This window comes from Engystomops pustulosus, chromosome 5 (genome assembly GCF_040894005.1).
Source record: "Engystomops pustulosus chromosome 5, aEngPut4.maternal, whole genome shotgun sequence".
In the NCBI taxonomy this organism is placed as follows: domain Eukaryota; kingdom Metazoa; phylum Chordata; class Amphibia; order Anura; family Leptodactylidae; genus Engystomops; species Engystomops pustulosus.
Window position 1 is genome coordinate 189,318,329 of NC_092415.1, and position 7,440 is coordinate 189,325,768.

Here is a 7,440-nt window from a genome sequence, read left to right on the forward strand (position 1 = left end):
ACTAGTATGTCATGGAGTCCCACTAATAGCGCTCCACACTGTACTAGTATGTCATGGAGTCCCACTAATAGCGCTCCACACTGTACTAGTATGTCATGGAGTCCCACTAATAGTGCTCCACACTGTACTAGTATGTCATGGAGTCCCACTAATAGTGCTCCACACTGTACTAGCATGTCATGGAGTCCCATTATTAGGGCTCCACACTGTACTAGTATGTCATGGAGTCCCACTAATAGCGCTCCACACTGTACTAGTATGTCATGGAGACCCACTAATAGTGCTCCACACTGTACTAGTATGTCATGGAGTCCCGCTAATAGCGCTCCACACTGTACTACTATGTCATGGAGTCCCGCTAATAGCGCACCACACTGTACTAGTATGTTATGGAGTCCCTCTAATAGCGCTCCACATTGTACTAGTATGTCATGGAGTCCCGCTAATAGTGCTCCACACTGTACTAGTATGCCATGGAGTCCTTCTAATAGAGCTCCACACTGTACTAGTATGTCATGGAGTCCCGCTAATAGCGCTCTACACTGTACTAGTATGTCATGAAGTCCCACTAATAGCGCTCCACACTGTACTAGTATGTCATGGAGTCCCACTAATAGCGCTCCACACTGTACTAGTATGTCATGGAGTCCCACTAATAGCGCTCCACACTGTACTAGTATGTCATGGAGTCCCACTAATAGTGCTCCACACTGTACTAGTATGTCATGGAGTCCCACTAATAGTGCTCCACACTGTACTAGCATGTCATGGAGTCCCATTATTAGGGCTCCACACTGTACTAGTATGTCATGGAGTCCCACTAATAGCGCTCCACACTGTACTAGTATGTCATGGAGACCCACTAATAGTGCTCCACACTGTACTAGTATGTCATGGAGTCCCACTAATAGTGCTCCACACTGTACTAGCATGTCATGGAGTCCCATTATTAGTGCTCCACACTGTACTAGTATGTCATGGAGTCCCACTAATAGCGCTCCACACTGTACTAGTATGTCATGGAGTCCCACTAATCGCGCTCCACACTGTACTAGTATGTCATGGAGTCCTGCTAATAGCGCTCCACACTGTACTAGTATGTCATGGAGTCCCGCTAATAGTGCTCCACACTGTACTAGCATGTCATGGAGTCCCGCTAATAGCGCTCCACACTGTACTAGTATGTCATGGAGTCCCACTAATAGTGCTCCACACTGTACTAGTATGTCATGAAGTCCCACTAATAGCGCTCCACACTGTACTAGTATGTCATGGAGTCCCACTAATAGTGCTCCACACTGTACTAGTATGTCATGAAGTCCCACTAATAGCGCTCCACACTGTACTAGTATGTCATGGAGTCCCACTAATAGTGCTCCACACTGTACTAGTATGTCATGGAGTCCCACTAATAGCGCTCCACACTGTACTAGTATGTCATGGAGTCCCACTAATAGCGCTCCACACTGTACTAGTATGTCATGGAGTCCCACTAATAGCGCTCCACACTGTACTAGTATGTCATGGAGTCCCACTAATCGCGCTCCACACTGTACTAGTATGTCATGGAGTCCCGCTAATAGCGCTCCACACTGTACTAGCATGTCATGGAGTCCCGCTAATAGCGCTCCACACTGTAGCGAAAGTTTATTTACATTTATATGCAAACTAATCCTCTTTCCTTAACAACAGCTATTTTTAAAAATCACATTTGGCCATGCTTCAGGGAACTTCCATAATGGCATGGATTGTTGTTCATGTAAAAACACGTGACCTCTGAGTTTTACAATTTTTTCAACTATTAACCTCTCGGCACTCTGCGCCATACTAGCATCTCATGGAGTCCCACTAATAGTGCTCCACACTGTACTAGTATATCATGGAGTCCCACTAATAGCGCTCCACACTGTACTAGTATGTTATGGAGTCCCGCTAATAGCGTTCCACACTGTACTAGTATGTCATGGAGTCCCACTAATAGCGCTCCACACTGTACTAGCATCTCATGGAGTCCCACTAATAGCGCTCCACACTGTACTAGTATGTCATGGAGTCCCACTAATAGTGCTCCACACTGTACTAGTATGTCATGAAGTCCCACTAATAGCGCTCCACACTGTACTAGTATGTCATGGAGTCCCACTAATAGTGCTCCACACTGTACTAGTATGTCATGGAGTCCCACTAATAGTGCTCCACACTGTACTAGTATGTCATGGAGTCCCACTAATAGTGCTCCACACTGTACTAGTATGTCATGAAGTCCCACTAATAGCGTTCCACACTGTACTAGTATGTCATGGAGTCCCACTAATAGTGCTCCACACTGTACTAGTATGTCATGGAGTCCCACTAATAGCGCTCCACACTGTACTAGTATGTCATGGAGTCCCACTAATAGTGCTCCACACTGTACTAGTATGTCATGGAGTCCCACTAATAGTGCTCCACACTGTACTAGCATGTCATGGAGTCCCATTATTAGTGCTCCACACTGTACTAGTATGTCATGGAGTCCCACTAATAGTGCTCCACACCGTACTAGTATGTCATGGAGTCCCACTAATAGTGCTCCACACTGTACTAGTATGTCATGGAGTCCCACTAATAGTGCTCCACACTGTACTAGCATGTCATGGAGTCCCATTATTAGTGCTCCACACTGTACTAGTATGTCATGGAGTCCCACTAATAGCGCTCCACACTGTACTAGTATGTCATGGAGTCCCACTAATAGTGCTCCACACTGTACTAGTATGTCATGGAGTCCCACTAATAGTGCTCCACACTGTACTAGCATGTCATGGAGTCCCATTATTAGTGCTCCACACTGTACTAGTATGTCATGGACTCCCACTAATAGCGCTCCACACTGTACTAGTATGTCATGGAGTCCCACTAATAGCGCTCCACACTGTACTAGTATGTCATGTAGTCCCACTAATAGTGCTCCACACTGTACTAGCATGTCATGGAGTCCCACTAATAGTGCTCCACACTGTACTAGCATGTCATGGAGTCCCATTATTAGTGCTCCACACTGTACTAGTATGTCATGGAGTCCCACTAATAGCGCTCCACACTGTACTAGTATGTCATGGAGTCCCACTAATCGCGCTCCACACTGTACTAGTATGTCATGGAGTCCTGCTAATAGCGCTCCACACTGTACTAGTATGTCATGGAGTCCCGCTAATAGCGCTCCACACTGTACTAGCATGTCATGGAGTCCCACTAATAGCACTCCACACTGTACTAGTATGTCATGGAGTCCTGCTAATAGCGCTCCACACTGTACTAGCATGTCATGGAGTCCCGCTAATAGCGCTCCACACTGTACTAATATGTCATGGAGTCCTGCTAATAGCGCTCCACACTGTACTAGCATGTCATGGAGTCCCGCTAATAGCGCTCCACACTGTAGCGAAAGTTCATTTACATTTATATGCAAACTAATCCTCTTTCCTTAACAACAGCTATTTTTAAAAATCACATTTGGCCATGCTTCAGGGAACTTCCATAATGGCATGGATTGTTGTTCATGTAAAAACACGTGACCTCTGAGTTTTGCAATTTTTTCAACTATTAGCCTCTCGGCACTCTGCGCCATACTAGTATGTCATGGACTCCCACTAATAGAGGTCCACACTGTACTAGTATGTCATGGAGTCCCGCTTATAGTGCTCCACACTGTACTAGTATGTCATGGAGTTCCACTAATAGCGCTGCACACTGTACTAGTATGTCATGGACTCCCAATAATTGTGCTCCACACTGTACTAGTATGACATGGAGTCCTGCTAATAGTGCTCCACACTATACTAGTATGTCATGGAATCCTGCTAATAGTGCTCCACACTGTACTAGTATGTCATGGAGTTCCACTAATAGCGCTCCACACTGTACTAGTATGTCATGGAGTTCCACTAATAGCGCTCCACACTGTACTAGTATGTCATGGAGTCCCGCTAATAGCGCTCCACACTGTACTAGTATGTCATGGACTCCCACTAATAGAGCTCCATACTGTACTAGTATGTCATGGTGTCCCACTAATAGCGCTCCACACTGTACTAGTATGTCATGGAATCCTGCTAATAGTGCTCCACACTGTACTAGTATGTCATGGAGTCCCGCTAATAGTGCTCCACACTGTACTAGTATGTCATGGAGTCCCACTAATAGCACTCCACACTGTACTAGTATGTCATGGAGTCCCGCTAATAGCACTCCACACTGTACTAGTATGTCATGGACTCCCACTAATAGAGCTCCACACTGTACTAGTATGTCATGGAGTCCCATTATTAGTGCTCCACACTGTACTAGTATGTCATGGAGTCCCACTAATAGCGCTCCACACTGTACTAGTATGTCATGGAGTCCCGCTAATAGCACTCCACACTGTACTAGTATGTCATGGACTCCCACTAATAGAGCTCCACACTGTACTAGTATGTCATGGAGTCCTGCTAATAGCGCTCCACACTGTACTAGTATGTCATGGAGTCCCGTTAATAGTGCTCCACACTGTACTAGTATGTCATGGAGTCCCGTTAATAGTGCTCCACACTGTACTAGTATGTCATGGAGTCCCATTAATAGCGATCCGCACTGTACTAGTATTTCATGGAGTCCCACTAATAGTGCTCCACACTGTACTAGCATGTCATGGAGTCCCACTAATAGTGCTCCACATTGTACTAGTATGTCATGGAGTCCTGCTAATAGAGCTCCACACTGTACTAGTATGTCATGGAGTCCCGCTAATAGTACTCCACACTGTACTAGTATGTCATGGAGTCTTGCTAATAGCGCTCCACACTGTACTAGTATGTCATGGAGTCCAGCTAATAGTTCTCCACACTGTACTAGTATGTCATGGAGTCCCGCTAATAGCGCTTTACACTGTAGCGAAAGTTCAATTACATTTACGTGCAAACTAATCCTCTTTCCTTAAAGGGGTATTCTCGTCTGGGCATTCACATTCAGTTTGATTAATCTGCCATTAATAAACATTTCTTCAATTAGATGTTATTAAAAAAAAATTTCCTGTGTGAAGACAATTTTCCATAAATGTAGTCATTTTGTCCCTTAGAAACGAGATAGCTTCCTCGGATACAGCCACCTCTGCTGCAGGGATTGCACACATAAACAAAAAGTTTTTGTATATGAAATATCTGAGAATTACTACATGTCCCACAGCCGTCCTGTAGTAATGATCGCTGAAGCCAGGTGGTCAGGCAGGGCTTAATAGTACATGTCTGGCCACTGCTGCCTAAATGTGACGTGGTCGTAACCGAGGAAGCTATCTCGTTTCTAAGGGACAACATGGCTATGTTTATGGGAAATTATCTTCACACAGAAACATTTTTTTTAATAACATCTAATTGAAGAAATGTTTATATATGGAAGATTAGTGTAACTGAATGTGAGTGCCCAGATGAGAATACCCCTTAAACAACAGCTATTTTTAAAAATCATATTTGGCCATGCTTCAGGGAACTTCCATAATGGCATGGATTGTTGTTCATGTAAAAACACGTGACCTCTGAGTTTTACAATTTTTTCAACTATTAACCTCTCAGCACTCTGCGCCATACTAGCATGTCATGGAGTCCCACTAATAGTGCTCCACACTGTACTAGTATGTCATGGAGTCCCGCTAATAGAGCTCCACACTGTACTAGCATGTCATGGAGTCCCATTATTAGTGCTCCACACTGTACTAGTATGTCATGGAGTCCCATTATTAGTGCTCCACACTGTACTAGCATGTCATGGAGTCCCGCTAATAGCGCTCCACACTGTACTAGTATGTCATGGAGTCCTGCTAATAGTGCTCCACACTGTACTAGCATGTCATGGAGTCCCACTAATAGTGCTCCACACTGTACTAGTATGTCATGGAGTCCCACTAATAGCGCTCCACACTGTACTAGTATGTCATGGAGTCCCACTAATAGCGCTCCACACTGTACTAGTATGTCATGGAGTCCCACTAATAGTGCTCCACACTGTACTAGTATGTCATGGAGTCCCACTAATAGTGCTCCACACTGTACTAGTATGTCATGGAGTCCCGTTAATAGTGCTCCACACTGTACTAGTATGTCATGGAGTCCCACTAATAGCGCTCCACACTGTACTAGTATTTCATGGAGTCCCGCTAATGGCGCTTCACACTGTACTAGCATGTCATGGAGTCCCACTAATAGTGCTCCACACTGTACTAGTATGTCATGGAGTCCTGCTAATAGCGCTCCACACTGTACTAGTATGTCATGGACTCCCAATAATAGCGCTCCACACTGTACTAGTATGGCATGGACTCCCAATAATAGTGCTCCACACTGTACTAGTATTTCATGGAGTCCCGGTAATAGCGCTTCACACTGTACTAGTATGTCATGGAGTCCTGCTAATAGCACTCCACACTGTACTAGTATGTCATGGAGTCCTGCTAATAGCGCTCCACACTGTACTAGTATGTCATGGAGTCCCACTAATAGTGCTCCACACTGTACTAGTATGTCATGGAGTCCCACTAATAGCGCTCCACACTGTACTAGTATGTCATGGAGTCCCACTAATAACACTCCACACTGTACTAGTATGTCATGGAGTCCCACTGCTAGCGCTCCACACTGTACTAGTATGTCATGGAGTCCTGCTAATAGCACTCCACACTGTACTAGTATGTCATGGCGTCCCACTGCTAGCGCTCCACACTGTACTAGTATGTCATGGAGTCCCACTAATAGTGCTCCACACTGTACTAGTATTTCATGGAGTCCCACTAATAGCGCTCCACACTGTACTAGTATGTCATGGAGTCCCACTAATAGCGCTCCACACTGTACTAGTATGTCATGGAGTCCTGCTAATAGTGCTCCACACTGTACTAGTATTTCATGGAGTCCCTCTAATAGCGCTCCACACTGTACTAGTATGTCATGGAGTCCCACTAATAGCGCTCCACACTGTACTAGTATGTCATGGAGTCCCACTAATAGCGCTCCACACTGTACTAGTATGTCATGGAGTCCCGCTAATAGTGCTCCACACTGTACTAGCATGTCATGGAGTCCCACTAATAGCGCTTCAATCTGTACTAGTATGTCATGGAGTCCTGCTAATAGCACTCCACACTGTACTAGTATGTCATGGAGTCCCATTAATAGCGCTCCACACTGTACTAGTATGTCATGGAGTCCTGCTAATAGCACTCCACACTGTACTAGTATGTCATGGAGTCCCACTAATAGTGCTCCACACTGTACTAGTATGTCATGGACTCCCACTAATAGAGCTCCACACTGTACTAGTATGTCATGGAGTCCTGCTAATAGCGCTCCACACTGTACTAGTATGTCATGGAGTCCCAGTTATAGTGCTCCACACTGTACAAGTATATCATTGAGTCCTGCTAATAGAGCT